This window comes from Lates calcarifer, linkage group LG5, assembly GCF_001640805.2.
Source record: "Lates calcarifer isolate ASB-BC8 linkage group LG5, TLL_Latcal_v3, whole genome shotgun sequence".
Classification (NCBI taxonomy): Eukaryota; Metazoa; Chordata; class Actinopteri; family Centropomidae; genus Lates; species Lates calcarifer.
Window position 1 is genome coordinate 21,194,493 of NC_066837.1, and position 22,023 is coordinate 21,216,515.

Consider the following 22,023-nt stretch of genomic DNA (forward strand, 5'->3'; position numbering starts at 1 on the left):
AAGACGATGATATAAAGTCACACTCGTTTTATTTTGTCAACATTTTAAACACATAGATCATCAAGCCTTTCTTTTAATGTTGTGTTTAAGAAAATAAAAGGCTGAATAAAATACAATGAACAAAATCTCTTTTTCCATGCTGCTATTATTAAGCTATAATTACTGCCAGACTGGGTTAGACAATAACAAATAACAGTTAATTATAAACTGTAATTTTTGCTCCACTAACCAAATTCCAAAAATCAAAATTTATGTTACTGTTTTTGCACTCAAAGCTCAAAGCTCATATTCCTCCAGTAAAACAGTCCTTCAATATAATGGCATTACAAACAGACTCATGACGTTATCAGGGCGAGACAGTCTGGACCAGGCTACATGCTGAGGCATTTAATAAAGCAAGAGGATGAGGAGACTTTAAATGACAGCGGAAGGAGACGCTGACGTCTCTTTATTGCCCTGCTGGGTAAAAGAAAGTTTGTCTTACTGAGGGAAACACAAAAGAGAAGAAAGAGATGGGGAGATGAAAGCATGGGGAGAATAGATGGCAAACAGTCACAGAAAGAGAAACTGAGCAGGGCACGCACTGGAAGAAGGAGGATAAAAAACAAGACTAGAAGTAGAGACAATGAAGAGAAAAAGACAGGACTTGCAGAGAAAGAAAATGACCGATGGAAAGTTTTGACCTTAGCTTTCCTACTCCAGTAAACGGTTTAGCAGTCGTGTGTGTTTTATATCTCTGTTCTCTCCCTTTGTATTTTTGGCTAGTTCTCAACTTGTCTTTTCAGCTTCTCTCGTTGTGCAGACACCCTCGAAACCCTCAGGAATGCCTTCTCCTCTCTTTTTTCCAACCTCTTGTTCTGACTTTGTTATCTGGTTACATGGACACATGGACTACTTTACGGGATGCCAAGTGCTTCTCTCTTTCACTTTCACCTTCTCTCATTGACATTAGTCACACTGGCTTACAGGAATAGTTAGCTAACAGGAGAGAAAGAGACAGAAAGGTTTTTGAGACATATTACTTAGAGCTGCTCTAATCAGAATTTTTACATTAATGATGGATAAAATGACTATGTGTAATGTGAAAGGGGTACCTTGTAATAACAAACCGACAGAATTATCACCAGACTCTGCGGCCGCCCTCAGCTCTATAGAGCACTCATGTGTGTTTCAGTTTTTTATTTTGGTTTTATGGGCCACAACTTTACTGTTTGGTTCAGTCTCACCACTCTCACTGGGGTCATTTTCATAGGAAAAGTTCAGTACACTTACTGCCTAGCGCAGTAAGTGTACAGTTGGTGAACATTTTAGTGAATTGTTTGCTAATGTGTTCGCCAACTTTATAAGGTGATAATATGTCATTGCGATGTTTACAGCTTGTTGCGCTGCCACCTGGGAGACAAAAAAAATCACTTAATACAGCTGTAGAGAAGATAGAGGAGGCAGAATTGATTTCATATGTAAAATGTCAATACACCAAAAGGCCTGTGACCGATTAGTTGAATGGCATGTATTACTCCTGAACTCCTGCTATCAGTGCAGGATAAACAAAATCACAGAAAGCACTATGAAACTCATTAAGGGATTACATAAACAGCTGTTAATCCACTTTCTATTGTGGTGTAATTTATAAATGGAGCATTAGGAGCTTAGCCAGATGGCTTAGCTGTCGTTTGCAGTCGAAAAGGCAAACATGTCCAAATCACAAAGCTGTCAGCTCCAGTGGGAATCCTGTGGCAGAGTCCGTGTTGACAGCTACACTGAATAAACTTCTTAGAGAGACTAGTGACAAGACTGGATTAAGTTAGAAAATCTGAGCACACCTATTAAGGCAATTTGAGATTTGTTACAAATACAAACAATTGCAGATGTACAATACAAGAAGACACAGAAATACAAGTTCAATTTTAGATCAGGCCAGATGTTGAGTTCATAGCTCTGCTGTATATGGCTGCGAGTGCTTAATGGAGTCTTTGGTATTCTGTCAGATGGAAAGAGTCAGTTGATAACATGATGTTTCTATATTATTTGTAGGTATCACCCTGTGTTAGCTACCTTGTTTTCTATTCTCTGAAAAATATATGCGTGCATGTGTCTCTGAAAGATATATAAAATAGAAAATTCCCTAATAAGGCTGTATGCAATATACGTATTCAACATACTGATCTAAATATAAAGCACACTATTATCAACCAGCAGAATGCAAGATACACACACTAAGAGTCTTGAACACACACACTAAGCTTGGTGAGGGTTCAAATGGTCCCATGCAGAGGTAAAGATACTCAGATATGAGAATGACTGTCGTCTTGCTCAGTCTGCAGCAGCACTCTGAGACATATTTGACACATTACGAGACACGTCAGCAAGCACAGCTGCAATGTTCTCTCCCCCCTGACCTCGCCAACCCAGGACCTGGAAGATCTGCCAAACTGGGACTGAGGGGACGAGAGAGATGCTCTAAAAGTATCTGACAGAGAAAAAGGTAGAGTGGGAGGGTAAGAAAAGACTGAGAGACGCAGCGGGTAAAGAGACACAGATATGGTACAAGAAAATCAAAAGAGATGACGTTCCTCAATATGCACTCTTCTGCACTCACTCTTTTGACGTACTGTATATCTAACAGTCCAAATAACAGATCCAAAGCAAAATGGCACAAACACAGATGAAGATCCTTTACTTGTCATCTGAGCATGCATCAGACAGGCTGACAAGACAAGCTCCAAAATGCACTAAAATAAGAAAAACAAAGGTCAAAAAAGAGGAAGGAGGAAAAAGAAACCACCAGCTACAAACCTTTGTTTCCATCCAAGTATCTTTAAAAGCATTGTTTTGAATTAGAGAATCTAAACAGAAGCAGAAAACAGACCTCATAACATTTATACTTGAGGCAGGAACTTCTGTATAAATATTGTCTTAGTTTAATCTCATTCCACAACAATCCAAGGATTAAAATGTGTCCTTGGCCTTGGAAACAAAATATCTGTACCACATAGTACTTCTGTTATACCCATGCAATATATGTCTGTTGAAGTTGTACAGTCATATTCTGTATATTACCAACACTGAAACAACCTAGCTGTTTTCTTCAGCATCTTTATGAAAATGTACCTCATTTGTGTTTCCATTTTTTTCTGACATTTGCAAAGTTTGTTAAAAATGAGCCCGACAGCCGCCGGGAGTGAACATACTGACACCACAGAGACACACAGAGAAGATAAGACATGACAGTTAGAGACAGTCGAGCAGAGAGGTATTAAAGTGGAACGAAAGAAGAAATTAGAGCACAGAGACACAGAGAGAACCAGAAAGCCAAAAAATGCATGAATGTTACATAAAGCAGGAACTGCTGCAACAAATGAGATCATCTCAGTCTAGCTTGTATAGGTTTTAAGTGAATTTGTATTCGAAAAGGAGAGTACCATTTATCAAAAAGTGGAAATGAAGCATGGCAGCTGTGGCCTGTGCAGCCATGTGTAGCAAAAGCTATTAAATTCTCAAATGGTGAAAGGCTGACAGTGAAATAAACAGGTGTTCTCCCACTATACAGCGCGTATGACCTAAGAGCTGAATAGACTGAGATGCAAGTGCAAAGACTTGGAAAACGTAGGTATGAAAGTGATAAATAAAAAGTTGTAGGCAGAAAAAAAAGTCATGTGACAAGTGCGGAAAAACAATGGAGCTGAGGGTATCTGAGTCAAACCTTTACAGAAGATACAGCGGCAATAAGAAAGTGTAAAGGCATTTGACATGCTTGTCTTCAACAGGTAATTCGTCTGCAGCAGTATTATAAACTATAGCACAGACACTTCAAGTTTCTATGAAGCTATAAAGGATTTCATGGTTGTTAAAGTTATCATGTGACAAGCAAGATCCTGGTTTTCTGACCACAAGTAGGCAACAGGACAAGAGAGAAATATGTATACTGTATATATGGTATATATATATAGAGAGAGCGAGAAAGGCCAGTCACTATTTCCTTTACAGGATAGCTTCCAGCACAGTAAAAAGTCCAGCCAGAAGCAGTTTGTAAGCTTACCACTGACCAAAGCCGTGTCATTTATTCAAGGCTCTCCAAAAAGTCCTCACTATTGCACTCCATGTACCTTCTGAGTCCTTGAAAAAACCCAAAGAGGAGGGTGGAGGCGTTTGGTTGACAGACCAAAACTTTCCACTTCAGTCAACACTACATTACAGACTTTTTTTCACTTTATTTCCCATCAGTTATGAGTGTTATGGCATAAAATAATACTCCAAGAAGCACTGTGCTATTGATGCAATCAACAGGTGTGTTAAAAGCTTGACCAGGAGCTGAAATGGTGTGTGTTGATGTAGAAAGCCTTACCTCTCAGGGGGCCGCTTGAGTTAATGACGTCTCGCCAACTAGGATAAAAACAGACACAAACGCATTATTACTTTGTGCATCCAAGTCTTCTGAGGCTTTCTACAGCTAACTAGGAGAAATCTGAGCCATATTATGTGTCTGAGGTGAAGAAATCTGTCACAATTAAAAGCAGACATGAATTTGCTTTAAATATTATTTACCCGTTGGTGTGTTTTTTTGAAGTCTGTAATACCAGAGTACAAAAACACAAATTAGGCAGGAATGAGTGAAGTAAAAAGCTGAAATGAAAGAAGACAGCTCCCATAATAAAGTCTACTTTATCTCCTGGAGAGTGAAGCCTTTTCATTATACCTGAAAACTGCTCTGTAATTCAACATATTTGACATGCTGGAAAAAATCTAAATTAAAAAAGTCCTCCAACTTTTACAATTATATAGGTCGTTTGTCCATATCCTTAGATACAACCCCTAGGCTTTTGCCCACGGTAGTCATACCAGTCCTTTGTTGCCATGGTAACAATAGTAAATACAGAGTTAATGTTGTGGAATAACCATGTTTTTTGCTTTTTTTTTTATTTAGGCACAAAAACTACTTGGTTAGTTTTAGGAAAAAATCGTACCTGGGTTTAGTACTTCCTTAAGATTAGAAGACTTTAGTTGTCATGGTTACAATAAGAAACACATAGTTAAGGTGTGGAATGGTCACGGATAAAAGAAACAGTGTTGATTATCACAAATGAACAACGCTCTTCCATTTAAAAGTCCAGTGTCTTGTTGATCCATCCATCCACCCCAACCCTCCTCCTAATGCGGACTCTGTCACTCTGTATACTACATCACCTGACTTCCTCCTTTGCTCCCATCATAATTACTTATACTAGATGTCACATAACAATGAGATGTAATAGGCTGCTTGCACAGACAACCTATGGGGGGGCAGCCTCTTCTTTTCCATCAGGTGACAGACATTTATTTACTTCCATCCCAATCCTGAGGTGTCTTTTTATGCACATGGGCCAAATTATAAACCAGCTGCCCTATTTTCAGATTCAGCAGACCTTGTAACTAACCAACTTCCTTACAAAGGAAATGTTAAATACCCCTCTTCCTCTCTTATGAACCATTTCCTGTAGGAAAGACTCAAGATTCAGACACAAATAGACAGATCGTTCAAGTGTTGCATTTATTTTCATTATGGTGTCCCTATGGTCCCCACATTACAGGCACCTCTCCCATCTCTGGATGCAGTTCAATCACTACCTGTGTGTGTGTGTTTGCACTGGTGAATGCTCTCATAAATCTCCAGGCTTCTACATGTGTGTTCTTGGTCACAGCGGTCGGCAGTTTCCACTAAAGAGAAAGAGCTGTGCCTACGAACTGTACTGGTAGCTACACAGAGCGGAAGCCGGTCGGTCCTTTATGGCCATCTATGTCATCTGCACAAACACCAACTGTGTCAACACCAGGGACCACGGCTCACTGTAGGAGAACACGAGGGCTATTGATAGCATGTGAGATGTGTTATTGCAGAGGGTGCTACGCCTGCATTCCATTATAATGATAATTGGCTACTGGGAATTTTGGGACTGGCCCAAAATAACACGTCTGAAAGAATTATGGAACAATGTGTTCAGGGGACAGTCTGCGTAACCATTAACATCAGGGTTGGGTTATGCTCAGTCGGTGCCAGTTTGTGAAAGATGTCCAGCCACACCAAAAATCATACGCATTAATAGCAGCCACACTTGAAGATGGGATAAAAAGCCTGCCATCATTTCAGGACATTCCCCATGTTGCACTCAGTTGTCCACATGAATAGAGACAGAAATAATCAAGCTAAAGAGAGAAGTTCAAACACTTGATCTCCTCTCACCTCTCTACAGCAGGCCAAACACTGTGGGAAGGGCCTGTGAATGTCAAATTGTTGGTTTTGGAAAGTTATAGAAATGGTCAGGTACAGTCTGACATTGGAAAGGTTTTTGGTAGGGGGCCACTGGACCATCCAACAAGCAGTTCTGAAGGAGTGCACTGGCCCCTTTAGGTTGATCAACCTTCTCTGAAACCACTTTGTATTTTATAAAAAGGCTAAAAGCTGATTCTTGCACAAGTTTGTTCAGTCAAAATTATGTAACTGCAGGCACAATGACTGGAAGTGTTCTGCCTGTGCGAGAGGTTGTAGAATACCTGAAATGTGAAAAGCCCCAGATGGCACTACAGTTGTGGAAACACACTTGTGTCCAGGTTGGCTGAATAAGAAGGAATTGAAACCACCTGCTGAACCTGGCTGGAAAATTTTATTAGTGGAGATGGAGAAATGAGTTTTCCTTCAGTTCTCAGGTGTGAAATGACAGTGAGAAGTGTGAGAAGCTTGTTGACAGCAGCTCTGCATTCTTTCACAGCTCAGATCGATCTAGCTGCATAAAAAGCAGTAAGAGGCCAGCAGATCACTCAGCTCATTGGTGAATGCCTGACAGAGAAATCCAGCAATGAATTTTACTGTCAACACAAAGGTGGATCACAGATTCTGCTCAGATCTCAGGATCTCTATTCACCCACAGCCTATTTAAACTCAGTTTCCTGTAACCAGATACACAGTATCAAGACTGTGCCTTGATCAAATTGAGATGGAGTGACATCAAAGTCTCAATTTCAAACCTCTCTCAACTGACCACTTCTGGGGTGGCTGAGGTTATGGAGGCATCGGATTGTCCAACTGTCACATGGTTTGATCTCTGGTTCTTCCTGTCCACATGTTGACGTGTTATTGAGCAAGACGCTAAACACTTCACCAAATCAAATGCCCCACATGCTTAGGCCAGTGTCTTGCCTTGTGTGTGGGAATGGGCGACAGTACTTTAAGCCCTTTGGCTATAAATACAGTCTATATACAATTTTTATAAGCCAAAGAAAGTGTTGAGTGATACTTTTAAACAAAGGTTAAAAGTTGGCCTATATCTGCAGGAGGTCATTTTAATTATTTTGTCTGTAGATCTGTTTGAAACAAAGAGATGAAAACCTGCACTTTATTTTGGCCAAATACCGCCAAGACGCTAGTGTTGAAAGAAGGACATGGCCAACCATCATTTTAAAGTAACAATGATGCTTCAAACTCTAGTCATTGAGCTCCTGAGGACCACAGGCAGTGTCGTTACCTCCAGTGTCGTTACCTCCTGTCTGGACATGAGTCTCATGACTGAGCTCTCTGTCAGCAGCAATCTTACCTTGAACCAGAGCAATTGGAACAACCAGGCTGAAGCAGTGCTTCAAGTCATTAACTAAGTTGGGCAATGCAGTTGACACACTAATCATTTTTTCTTTGGGCAAGATGCAGAGAGACAAGGAAAACCAGCACAGTTACATAACAACCTTTTCTGCTGACCGCTGCAGTGGCCTCAGTGATTTGGTGGATGTGACTTTTCCAGCCACACAGCACGCCCCCTTTGGCCTCATTATATAAAAGACAAATTTAAAGTGTTATTTTTTTAAACGAATTATTACTTTAGCCTTACAAGGGGAGATAAGGTCACTTTTAATGGAAAGATACACCTCCAGGTCTTTGACTTTTGGCTTGAGGTATGTCCTTAGTTCTATATTAAAAAAAGTCCAGGGACGAGATAAGAGTTGACTTTGCTTGTTTTGCCACAGTTACACAACAACATCTCATTAATCTGATTCTGTCAGGCAGGTTTAGAGAGACGTAGTAAGAGCTGCAGTGTCCAGTCTGCCATAGCCCTGTCATTCCCTGATCGCGTGGTGGTTGGACATTCAATTAATTCAGAGGTATGAAGGGGATGACAGGTGATCCTTTCACTGTTGCTGAGCAGATTTGTCTACCTTGTGACTTTTGAAATCTAATAAGGATAAATGAGTGAGATGAGAAGGTCGAGACATAGGGGAAGGCAAAAATAAGGAGGCAAAGCTAACATTAGAGCAGAGGTCAAACTGAAAGCAAAACAGTTTAGTTGAGCCTAAAGCAAGAGCAGGCATGTGTTAGAATTTGTTTAGCTTTACACCAGCCTCAGAACAGATGGCAGATAAGACAGTCTGTCAGGACTGTGCTCATTCAGCAGGAAACAACCGAAGATGATATTTTGTAAAATGAAAATCAACCCATTTATCCAAGTAATCACACATGGACATGGCAGCAGCCCACCATGATAAGTTAAGATAATAGTTGCACACAGGTGATGCAAGCCTGCTTTCAATTTTTCCCAAATATTTCGCCTTAAATTTGATGTAATTACAATATGTTAAAGGCATACTAGTCTCTCATAGCCATACCTGTTGCCATAGTACTGTTTCAGCAAAGGCAGACTGAACTGAAGTGGTCTCGAGTCAAGTCTATTCCCCATATTAAATCAACTCCAAGTAGATAATATATTTCATTTGTTTAGCATTCACTCTTAATTTTCTCCTCTTGGGTTGAGATTTGCAAGCTGATATTTTTAATATTTAAAATTGAATTGGATGCTGCCTGGCCAGACAGCAGTTGGCAATAAGAATTTCTACCTGGTAGCAGCAGTTTTTCAGATGGTGTGATTCTGTCTGTGTTGCTGTCCACTGCACAGTAAAAGCCCCCTAATCTGACTAGTGTTGACTGCTTTACAGGGACGAGTGTGTGCGTTTGTATGTGTGGGTGTACATGCTTCCACCACTACGCTGTCCATACACTTCAGGTTATAAATAGATGAGTCATTTTCAATAAATAAGCAATTGTAGTAATTGTAGTGAACCACATGTAATTAAGGAAGAGAAAGAAAACTATTGTTTCACTTGAAACTATAGCCAAAATGACAATATAATATAGAAAGCTGACTGTGATCCATTATCCAGCAAATCCTACCTGTGTGGCTGCAGAAAATGGACTATTTCATATTGGCTGTTAAATCTGCAAATTGACTGCACAGCTGATGGCAGACCCAGGTATGAGGTAAATTTGTACTATCTTGTCTTGGAATAAGTTCACTGGAGAGTAAGGAGCAGCAGTAAGGAGACAGGCAGGTTACTAATACTGAGGGAGCACAATCACAGATAGTCAACACTGCACATAATCACAGAATGTATGTGCAAGCATGCAGATGCCTTAATGGGGGACATGGAAATCAAACTTTAAGCTATGGCACACATACATTGCTGGGCACATGTACACTACCACAGACTAAGGCCTCAGAAATCCCTACAGAGTTCAGTCACCACCTTTTTGATATTGTCTGTACTTTCTTTTCCTGGAACTTTAGAGGTACAGTGAATAGAAGATAGATAATAAGAGAGTAAAATATTTTTTAAAAATATATATATATAATAAAATATTTGAGATAATTAACTCTCTGTAGTTTCCTGTTTATTTAGAGCTGTTAAAACACACTTCTCACGCTTTTTTCCTACAAACTCACAGTACACTATCACATTCTTTCTGTGTTCCTTATGTGTTTGCCTCCGTCTTCCTGTGATTGATCCTTACATTACTGTACAATTAATGACTTAAACCCAACCATAAATTATATAAGGTTTATATATAATCCCTAACACAACAAAATTAGCAGTGTTTACTTCATACTGCTAACATTCTCATTTTACAAGGGGAATCCCACCCATAAACACACATAAAGCCATTTACAGCACTTCAGCCCCTTGCCAAATATTTTTCCACAGTATAACAGTTGGGTATACTCATATACAGCTTTGGAGAGTTTGTTTTGTGAATGTAGTGATATATTCGCAAACACAAACCAAACGCAAATATTCCAAGTGTAGAACCCTTTAATAACACAGAACCTCATCAGACATGACTTCTTGAGGTCATTAATTTGGAAATGACCAAGTACTTCTAAACCAGATTTACAACACACATGGAACAAATACACACTCAAACCCAGACCCACACAGACCCCGCGCTCAGAGGAAGATCTCCATCCCGACCAACATGTTAATCCAATTTGGATGATTAACTGGGAAACAACTGTTTAGAGAAAACTAGTACCACATAAGCCGCAGAGAAACACTGGGATAGAAAGATGATGCTGCAACCAAAGGATCACGAGTTAGACCTCTGCAACAGCTAATGTCATGTTAGACTAAACCTTTTTCATCAGTGGGTCTAGACAACAGAATATGAAACTGTGAATGCATACCTTTTTCAGATAAAGGACAATCTTTGCATCTTATAATTGATTATACCCCACCTATTTGTTTAAATTCATAACACAAGACAAGCATTCAACAGTTGTGGGTAAGATGTTAACTGTGGTCTATTGTTCCTGTGAGATGACACAGTTTTCTGCTGCTCTTTCCCTAAGGTTGATCTGTGTTCAGTCCTGGCAACACGCCACTCTCCACAAAGCCTTTCTGAACAGATCACCCAGACAGCTGTATTAACAGGAAGACAGCCTCACTGAAGGATGAGTTCAGGCAGAGTACATGACACAACTAGCCTGGATACAGCCCCATTAAACACTCAGTTTTGTTTTCACTTGATTTTATTAATAATAACAACTTGAAAATCTGATACACCATTAATCCCAGCAGGGAAACACTCCTCCTTAGGGATGTCCGCAGTCAGGCTCGGCTGTACATCAGTGTCTCTGGAGCTGACACAGAGTCAGAGTTGTGCTCAAAGACAGTTCAGCTCAGTCACTGTTTGATGGTGTGACATTAGCCATGCAGTTAAAGGATACAAGGGCCCACCATGTTGCCAAAAAAGACTGGAAATAAAGCTAAAATGTCTACTACATACACAAGGACAGTAACTGTTTAAACTTTTCCATTTTTATAAAGTCTCTAATTTAAGATGTGTCAGAGAAAAAGAGAAAGGTAATTGCTTTAGAAAGTAAGATTATGACTGTAACTGTCTGAATGGCTTTTGGTCAATCCAAGTAACTGAATAAGGCCAATGTTAGTTTTAGTCAGACTAATGTTTCTTTAAACATGGACCATTGGTATCCAACCCACAAACTGGCAACTCTAAGCAGCGTTCGGTGCCTGTAAACTTGAATGGGCTTCTCTGCGCCAAGTGCCAGGAATTATGAAATGCAAAATCATCATATGAATGAAAATCATTGTGACTGAAAATCACAGTGAGCACTTCACAAGAATGGATTCAAGCTGTGATAAGTCACCCTCATGTAAAATTGTGGCTATAATAACCAGGCATATCTGCACATACATGCAGTACCCGTAGCTTGTTTTTTCCTTCCAATGATTTTGGTCAGGTCCTACTTCCTTAACCCTGACATCATCCCTGAAAGTTCACCTAAACATGAACCATATTTAAACCTAACAATCACAACCACAATTGTAACTATAGCACCAAACCTAACCTCCAGCCCTAGAAATAACGTACAATTAACCTTGTCAACAAAAGCATCACATATGACCTTACTCGTTTTAGTATGACATTTTGGGAAGAACGCTTATTTGCTTTCTTGCACAAATTTAAATGGGATGGTTGATATCAATTTCATGTCTTTATCCAGCTTCATACTTAACAGACAGGCATGAGAGTAGTATCAGTCCTCTCATCTAACCCTCAGTTAAGTGTATTTCCCAAAACTTCCAACTATCCCTTTAATGATAACCCTGACAGACATTGCACACACAACACACAACATAGTCCTGTGAAGTTCAGATGTACTGTACTCATGATTTCCCTTTGCAGCCGATTGTGAAATCCTTCGGTCACCACATTTATCACTATAATGCACATCTATTAGTCTAGACCAGCTTAGACTCCCACTGCTGTTATGCTACAGTTCTAGCTCTGCCAATGAAAACAGCACCAATATAACTCAGGCTTTTCATGACAGGAGCACTGACACAACTGTGTGTGTTTAAATACAGATGGCTATGTTCAAAATCAATGAAAGAAAGATGTAACAAATGATGGCTGCATGTGATTTATAGGCCACAAAGCATTACCACAAGTACTAAACCAACTTCCTGTGAATTTGTCTTTTTTTTTTTTAGTCTATGTTGAAAATATTTTGGAAGTTACTTTAACCTCTAACACACACTCACACACATACACCACCACTTCCCTCAGTTGTCCCTCGGCCATGAAACAGATTTTTCCAGAACAAAACAACATCAGAGTTGGGCTTGAACAAGTGACATCATCTTCAGGACACGCCACCACACTCCCTTTACCCACAAGATGAATGACATCACTCATTCAAGTTGTAAACAATTGTTCTTGAAACACCACACTCTGTCACTGGCCCATAAAGGGCGCAGAAACATGCTATGAGGGGATATCACATGACCTTGTGCTACACGCTGTGTTTGTCTAACTTCCCACTCGGAGCGTATCAGTGACTGTCCTGGAAGGACAGAACAAAAGATGGGTCCTATCCAGTGATTTCCTTTGCTGAGGTAAAGGAAATACGGCCTTCCCATACTTCCCATCCTGAGACATGAGTCCGAGACATGTGACATGACACCACACACGCATCTGACAGGGTATCTCTCCCAGACTTCGAACAGATACATCCTCAGTGGAAACTCTGTGAGTGTGTATGTATGCGTGTAGGTGTCCATTCACCAGCAGGGGGAAGTGATAAGACAGACAGTGTTATTTGTCATGAGAATCTGTTTGTTCACTTGAAGGAAAAACTGATCGAAATTGTATTTAGTGAAATATGCACGCAGACGCTGTCAGGAGTTTATTATGGGACCTCCCTTTCAAAATAAAACTCTTTGAAATAAAGATATAGAACATTTCTTGTCTCTCTATCTCTGCATTTGTAAGAAATGGGCAACTTAGATTGTTACTGAATTCAAGTTTTCCTATGGAGTTTTGCAGATAAAAGGTAAAATCAGATAAAAATGGTTTAAATTAATTCATTCTTTCCTGTCAAATCAGCCTGATACACAGACTGACAACTGTCTTTTCTGCAAGAGTAACTGAATATAACCAGGAAGGACTATACATTGAATCTGAATTGAATATTTATATCATCTCATTTCAGCAAGACTAAAATAATACATAAAACATAATAGATTTTCTATTTGTACATCTACCAAACACTTCACATTGCAAAAGCAGTTTTTTTTTTCATAGTACTCAAGCATTTTAGGGTAGATCTTTGCCTTAAAGGAAGGGTTGTGTTGCCATCTGAAAGCACAGGATGTAATGCAACATCACTTCTTAAGTAACTGAAACTGCAATCTGCTATCTAACCATCATCTTGTTTATTTCTGCTCTGGGGAGGATGAGTGACAGCCTGTGGGAGCAGAGACAGATGGAGAGGCTTGGTGGAACCTGTGCTGCAACAAAACACACAGATACAGACACTGAATGTTGTTTAAGAGGTAATTTCATAATTCTAAAAATCCTGGAGCAGCGATCAATTCAAAGTGTAAAATTTGGTCTTAAAAAATAAACTCTAGCGTCAATATGCCAACAAACAAAAGCACCAAGAGATTCTCTAACTGTAAGAAGAGAAACATTTACACTGTACATAAACATTTGCAAAGAAATCCAAATGGAACTCAATTGGTTGCATATCAAAATATTAGCACTCCAAACACACGAACACTTACATTTACGTACTGTGGCCACAAACAAACACAATCCATACACACCCAGCAGACTCACAGATCGCTCTGTGATGCCCGGGGGGGGGCCTACTGAACAGAATGCAACATGCGTCAGTAAGGACACGTACAGTAGAGAGCTCTGTCTTGCAGAAACATTGACCTGAATACAAGTCGGAGGTGATGTCAGAGGTCCAGATATCACCTCAAAGCACAGAGGGCACAGCAAATGGCTCTAAGGTTAAGCACAGTGTGGTTTTACATCATTTACATTAAGGATCTGATTCATTTTGAAAGGTGATAATGATTCAGGGCAGCCCTGACCTGGCAGGAGTCCCTTAAAGTCTATGGTAATTTAATGTTTTAATGGTATCCCATTTTGTCGGTGGTTTAAACAGTATCCTCAGTAGTGTGAGCCACACACTTGGTAGGGTAACCTGCAGCTACTTGTCAGCCTGCAGGTAGAGTCACAGTTTATGAGCTACACGGTCTTGTCCCTGTGAAGTCATGCCAGGATACCTTAGCTGACAAACCTGGACTTAAAAAAAACTGGGCTGTACTCATGCTGGTACTGTCAAATAATGAATTAATACCACTGTAATCAGATTTACACATACTGTTTTGAAACAATACAGCCATAATGCACATATGGAACAAATATAAGATAACTATGTTGAAAAAAAAGGAAAGTTTACTTTCTCTTGTTGAAAGTTTCGAGTTTGTTTCACCTTTGACCACACCCATCAGTGATGTCACTGTGCACTAACATGCCCCGGAGCACAGCTTACGTCACTGCAGCAATGCTTGCCGTAGGTCAGCATAAACAAGATTTTCAGATGGTGTCAAACTGTTCCTTTAAAATGTTGCATATATTGTTGTAACTCACTTAAGTTACTTTGAAATGCAATACCAATAAGTTTTTTTTAAAGTAGCCAGTAGAGCTGCAATGATTAGCCGATCAGTTGACCGACAGGAAATGAATGTGCAACCATTTTCTAAGCAAAAAGGCCAAACATTTGCTAGTCCAAGATTCTTTCTTTTGTCGTATACCATGGTAAACTGAAAATCTTTGGGTTGTGTCCTGAGTGGTATTTTTGGACATGTACACAAGACTGAGAGGTCAGCAACTGTAACTCAATAAACACATACAAGGGCAACACAACTAGAAAAAGCAATAAACGAACTGTAGATCTGCACCATGGTGGTCCTGTGGATGTAATGTCACCACACACATAGCTCATATTCCACCACCAGCCATGTTCTCTACCTTTAAATACACTCTATCACTATGACCAGTGCTGTCAACATGCAATAAACACACATGCACGTAACACACAACTGATTGACAAATGATTTCTGGGAAGCCCAAGTGCAAAAACACAACTGTCATAACAACAATAAGTACTCTGATTGTCTCCCACGTTTTGTAAGATGACATTTCAGCTTCATGTCACGTCTTGTAACGCCCTACCACACATCCAAATAAAGCTCTCCAAATCAATTAAAAACCATGACTAAGGACAACAAAGAACTGCCAAAACACAACAACACAAGGCCACACTCAGCAGTGCTGACACAGCATTTTAGCTCAGCAGCATCAAGGATGAGAATCGTTGTTTAGGACATGAGCTGACCCAGTTAGAGTCGAGACAACAGCGGAGCGCAGCACAGTATATACCCACACTAACACCAGGATTCAGCAGCCAGCTGAGCTCAGTGCTGCCAACTGTGATTTGTTACTGGGTGTGTGATGTGACAATACTATGGTGTGTGTGTGTGTGTGTGTGTGTGTGTGTGTGTGTGTGTGTGTGTGTATGTGTGTGTGTGTTCACAAACAGGAACCGAGGCATGGGTGTGCCTGCTAAAACAGTGGCAGATGATGTGGTAAATGTAGATGTTTGGTCAGAGAGGCAATAAAGCGTGTTTCCTGGACATGGGAGGCTAACAAAAGTTCGATAAGATATTCTGTAAGTTCATGCACAAACACACACACAATGTCATTTATGGATTCAACTGTAATTTCCACTGGATCAAGGTATTCCTAAAATTGAATATGACTAAATGAACATGGAGCTGCAACAACTGGTTGATCAAAAGGCAGATTAATTTTCAAGCAAAATGCCAAAATGATGATTCCTGGTTACATCATAGTAAATTGACTGTTGAACAAAATAAGACATTTAATGACATCACCTTGTGCTCCTGGATATTGTGGTGGACATTTTTCACTATTTTCTGATGTTTTATAGAGCAAACGATTGATCACTTAATCCAAAAAAAAAAAAAAAAAAAAAAAAAAAACATCAGCAGATTAATCCATAGTGAAAATAATCAAAGTTGTAGCCCTATATAAATGTACTTGATGTTTGGCCATTTAGCCACTCCAATCCACCCACAACACTCTATCAGCTGGATAATAAACCATACTTATTGAATTACTGACAGTATGAATCTAAATTTGCTCATAGTGTAATTAATTACAGCTCAATAACTGCTGTCAATGATACCAAGAGGACCAACTAATCAATCAGCAGACAGCTGACAGCCAATAGCTACATAACTGGTCAATTTGTGACAAAACAGGAGAAACAATAGACAGAAATGCATGATGTGTATGGTGGCATTTACCACTACTGAGGTTAACTCTGAGGTAGATTTGGGGTCTTATCATTCAGCCCTCCTCTGCCACACATTCTTACACCTCAAATACCTCATGCAAAAAGCAACCAATAAAACCATCCACATTCAAATACAGTGTTTAGAAGTGACTTAAGTTGATACCGCATTGAGAAACTACCCAGCTGGTGGTTAACCAACTGAGAAAGTAATTGGTGCAACAAGTGCTACCACAATTTATTTTTATCACCAGAATGCTTTTCACCAGCCCAGTGCCAACAGTGACACGTTGTGTCCATGTTTGGCAAGAATTGAAACTCCAGTGTGTGTCCATTTAGAAAATGAACAATGCAAACCAGCATGATGGTTACACAGAAGGTCAGGTACAGAGTAATATATCTATCTGTACAATGATGACAAAACAGTGGGTGTGCCCATAGAATGTGGCTCAGAGTGAACAAAGCACAGCCATCTGAGCTGAATGTCACTGCAGGACCCAAGTGTGTGTGTTTTTATGTGTGTGTATGTGAGTTATGTTGTTCAGTAGGGCTTTTATAGCAGGGTAATAAAACAGCAGCTCAACACAGGCTCAATAGAGAGAAGAGAAGAGAAGAGAAGAGAAGAGAAGAGAAGAGGAGAGGAGAGAGAGAAAGCAGTACAGGTTTATATATGGTACACACACAACACACACACACTGGGCAGCTGAGCTTTCCATCACAGAAATAGTGACAGTGCATCCTTTCCAGATCCCCAAACAGCGAGGGGATCAACACCCATAATGAAGGCATCCATAGAAGATACTCACACACACACACACACACACACACACACTCACAAACACACAGCCATGGCTATAAATGAACTTCACATGAACACACTGTGAGGAATGGATTCACATTGGCTAATGAATACCCCAATGGCTCACTGTACGGGCTAGTATTTTTCCTTGCCAGTAAATATGCAAAATGACTGTCTGTTAATTGAGTAGATTAGGTGACCTGGAAGATTTCTAATCTAATCTCCATATTAATACAGACCCTCGGGGCACAGTAATGGGACGATGAACCCCCTCCCCCTCCCCCTCATCCCCAAATCGTGGCTGCACACTCGCTCTGATGACTGGCAAGCAGCCCAGGCAAAACAGCATACCAAGTCAGTGCCATTCTCTGCTCACAATGGCAGTATTTCATCGGTCATCAACAGTAAAATCCACAATTAAGAATGATTATTAAATAAGGATTCAAGACTTCATGGATCTAACTTCACAAGGACAGAACTAATAGATTGTTATACTTACATAATAATAACCATCTGATGTTAAAAGACCAGATCATTTGCATTTACATACAGAATTGTTGATTTTCAGCTCACATCTGCATAAGTTCATAAACTCAGTGACTGAATAATGATAGTCATAGATAAGATAAAACACATTTAGTTTCATCCTTCACAAACACTCCAGAAGATTGAAAGTCTAATCATCTGGCGGAGTTGACATTCCCATGTCAGCCCTGAACTTTCATGATCTCAAATGTTTGACCCTCAGAGAGACACTTTAATAAGGTGACGACCACGGGGATCAAAAGAGCCGCTGTCTACCTCAAAAGCTCATTTGGCCCAAAACTTGGCACCTCTTCTTCTCCCATGGTCAGAGGCTGACCCTGTTGCCATGGTTACTCCACTCTAATATCTATGCAAACGCCTTCTCACTGCATGGGAAGACCCACTGCTGGCCCAGGACTGACACTCTGCCAGGGACTGCCGCCTGTCACGCACAAACAGAGAGAGGCCTGTGTAAACATATTATGAACTCAATGCAAAACAGTCAAACATGAGCATATAAACACATACACAATCACATGCACATCCATAGTGATTGCATATGGATGCACATATGGATGTATGCGTTTCCCCAAGCTGGACAGAAGTCAGCTGTACTCCACGTTGGGCCGGATGCTTTCAGTAATACATCCACCCACAAGTGTATAATAAGGTTATTCTAACCCCACCCCGCTGGGACCTCTGGCTCTGGCAACCAAACAACTCTGGAATCTAAACACTCAGCCCACACATGTATCACATCAAACAGCACCCTGACTGTGGATGCACAATAAGATGATGACTGTTCAGCTTCATCGGGCTCCTTCAGTCAGAGGAATCAGAGCGTTGAGAAAAAGAAAACATCCAAGTTGCAGAGCAGTAGCACGGCTCAATGACACTTTATCAAAGTCCAGAACTAAACCAGAACAACCACAGCTAAACAAACAAGCTCACAACAGGTGAACAGCAACATAACACATGTCAAAATAATCATAATTTGTTGCTTTGCGTTTAGTTGAACTTTGGTGAACATTGATCCAAGTTGCTCACCAAAAGCAAGCTATTTTAACTGTGTTGAACTTTGACCAAACAGTGACCCAGAATGAAAGAAGCTGCTGAAGTATTTGATTGTAGGGTTAGGGAAGAGACAGCAATTGATGGTACAAGTAAATCTTTTGAATAAACTCTGCAAAGATATTGCCCCATTAGCATCCCTGCTAACAAGCTAGCAAACTGACAGCTACCAAGCAGTTAGGAAGTTTGCCAGCTTGAATGAAATGATGTACAATTCCAAGAAGAAAATGCCATGAGGGAGTAAACAACACAGTACAAAGAAAATAAAAAGAACTTAGCTCATCATCATTTCTAGCCAACAAGCATAAATTTCACTGTACCACTTTTTGATGTGACCAAAACTATCCAATGTTAACAACATTTTAACAGGTTTATCAGTTTCCTGACAAACCTTTATATCTTAAATTTCAACTTTACTTTTGAGGAAAATTTTGACATTGAGAAGACTGATACCACACTCAAGTCTGTAGATATGAAGCCACAACTAATCATTCACAATTCTCAGTAGGAAAGTGAATAAGACCATTTCTAACTATAGTGTATGGTTGCATCAACAGCAACAGACACATACAGTAAAGCTCAAACACTCAGGCATGGAGTACAATCTCATCCAACTCGGCAGGCCTCAGCCCTGTCTGACCAAACCCAGAGCTACACACTGAAACAAGCCAAATGAATGACAGATGAAGTCAAAACCCAGAGAGAGACAAGAAAATCCAACATAATAAAATGAAGCTTGGTTGCGCGCAAACACACACGTCCTCTAACAAAGGAAAAACATTGAGTCCAAGACTCAATCAATTTGCAGTGTGCAGGGAGAGTGGAGCCACATGTTTTTGATAAGTCCTCTAGCAGAGCGGGGTGAGGTAATGATGAAGTCATCTCTGTCCTCTGGACAGGTTCAAATTCACTGGGCCGTGCGCATTTTAAATGGCTTCAGGCTAACCAACACACACATGCGTTTCCATATATTTGTACACAATAAAAAAATTACTATAAAAAACACTCAACTCATAGTATCAAGACAAGAAAATAAGTTAAAGAGCTGCAACTTGTAAGCAAGTCACCTCATCGTCTTCTACACACCTGTAACTCAAGGAGTTCCTCTTTCTGGAAAAAAAAATAAAAAATATTTCCTTCCTTGACATCGCCCTCCTCGTTCTTCAGTTCCCTAAAACATTCCCAAGCAATTAAGTCTTTCTATGGACATGTTTTATTAACGGTCTATGCAGACTGCACCCACTCAAATGGTCACTGCCACTCATTTAATTTATGACACTGTCAATCCACTGCCACACAACAGAAGACACTACTTCCTGTGTGTCGCATGGATCTTAATATTTACTGAGCTCAATTGTGCCTTGGGTTATTATAAAACTATTCATTAGGGGAGAGAAAATAAACAAAAGAGAACTGCTCAGACAGACAGAGTTCTGCAGATGTGTTGAAATAAAAGACTCCCCTCTGCTCAGCCCTATCTAAATGTTATTCTGAGAGAAATGTAAAGGTCAACACTATAAGCCTATAACAAATACAATATGGCCATGGAGAATCCTTAATTCATTATTTTGAGATGGCTGCAAGGCTCAGATGTACACACTGATGTTCTAAATAAATACAAATGTCCAATTAACACAAATGACAACTAACACCACAGCATATTTCAATCACTAGTGTCACAAACACATTCTTCAGCGAGCTAGTGGTTGACGTCTGGAGACTTAGGCACGCCCCTTCATCAAAAGCAGTGGTGTGAAGCAGATTTGTAGATGCCCAGGGTGTTGTAAGCCTATGTAGGCATGGCAACTAAAGAGAGTGGCTTTATAGGAAGCCAGCTGTGCCAGAGGATGGGCATTTGCAGAAGAAAATTAATGTCACTGATGGAGAAAATGGAGACCTCAAGTCAGAATTTGAGCCTTTAAACCCAATCGATTGGCTACAAAACAGTTGGACTAGTCTGCACAGGTTGTTTAAGGGAACCTAAAGAGCCTGTGATGTGTATTTTGAAGCTGTATTAAGATAGTATTACCATCAATCACTGCGGAAAATGCTGACTTTAGATTACAGGCTGATGTGATTAGTTTGAATACAATCTCTTCACACGAAATGAGCAGTTAAAAGATATTTAATACGTTTTCAAATTGGATAAAGTGCTCTTGTAAGGTAGCTTTCTTTTTACACTTGAGAAGTAGATAATCATGAGTTAGTAAGACAGGCTACAAGAGCCAGAAACCTCACCACCTCACCTCCCAAGAGCCCTGAGCAACTGCAATATTCATGAAGGCCTTACGAAACACTGGGAGCACAACAAGAGAGAAAATGGAGTTTAGATCAAAGAGGATATGCAGAGGTGGAGGAAAAGTAAATATGGAGTATGTTTGCATTTTTCTATCTATCCCACCATTAGCTCTGGGCTAAATATCCCACATTATATAAAGTCCCTGAAGGATTGTGAATGAGGGCCCCATCTCTCTGTGTAAATCAGCGAATGAGGGGAATACTGTTTGGATTTCAGGCCCATATGGTGATTCACAGTTTTTCTGGGAGCTCTGCGGAACAAAAAAGGGACGAAGGAAAAAAAGAAACAGAGATGAAAAATCAAGTATGGCAGAGTACAGGCCTTTTGGAGACAATTATCATATTTGTCTGGGCCCTTTTTTAAGTTCAGACAGCCAGGCTTTGGTGTGGAAATAGATCTCCTTAGAGAGTCATTACAGGTTGAGAAATATCCACGGGCCAGGGGTGCTGAGGAGGTGCACGCAGGTAACAATTTCAGGGAGAAGAAATGGGAGAGAGGGATGGGGGGGGGGGTCTGTCAGACAGACTTTTGATCTGCAAAGCCAGAAGAAAAAAATGGGAAAAAGTGGGTGAAGGCGGGAAACTGAAAGGAAGCCAGAAGAGTAACTCGGACGTTGGCCATTTAACAGTTAATGTTTTCTTCAAGACAAAGCTGTTAATAAACACTATTGCATGTAAATCTGCACAAAGTGAGATTTTCACTGTGACAATGAAGAAACCAACCAACAAAATGTATTTCCAGGGTAAGGTGAGTAGCTGAGTAGCACTCAGCAGAGGGGATGAAGATATTCCACCTTTGACTTGCTTGAATGCAGAGGGAAGATATTATAATCCAAGTAA

At 40.2% G+C, this 22,023-nt stretch overlaps 1 protein-coding gene across 1 annotated transcript in view; it reads right to left on the minus strand.

The window, feature by feature from the left end:
• The window catches only part of add3a (adducin 3 (gamma) a), a 99,665-nt gene that overhangs the window by 76,944 nt on the left and 698 nt on the right, over positions 1 to 22,023 (minus strand). The window contains exon 2 of the mRNA XM_051070744.1: positions 4,346 to 4,383. The gene's annotated coding sequence lies outside the window, so the exon portion shown is untranslated. The remainder of the gene's footprint in view (positions 1 to 4,345; positions 4,384 to 22,023) is intronic.